Raw genomic sequence first — 276 nt, 5'->3', positions numbered from 1 at the left:
TTTCTGTTTCTCCTGCTTTATTATCTTTCCCCCGTCTCTCATCTCTATCCCTCTCGTTACGTTCCATGCCTTACTGATCGCTTTCTTCATAACCTTCTTTGTTTTGGTCGTTCTTTATTCATATTGTTTCATTTCTTCCCTTTATCCGTCTTGTTATACCTCACTTCTGCTTCCTCGTTTTCAGTTTTAAACCGTCGCTTCCCTCGCTGCCGTATGTTTTTTGTTTTGTCTCTCGCTGCGGTCCCCTCTTCTCTCCTCTCAATCTTGCTGTCAGGA

This window comes from Penaeus monodon, chromosome 30, assembly GCF_015228065.2.
Source record: "Penaeus monodon isolate SGIC_2016 chromosome 30, NSTDA_Pmon_1, whole genome shotgun sequence".
NCBI classification, from domain to species: domain Eukaryota; kingdom Metazoa; phylum Arthropoda; class Malacostraca; order Decapoda; family Penaeidae; genus Penaeus; species Penaeus monodon.
This window is presented reverse-complemented; position numbering follows the sequence as displayed.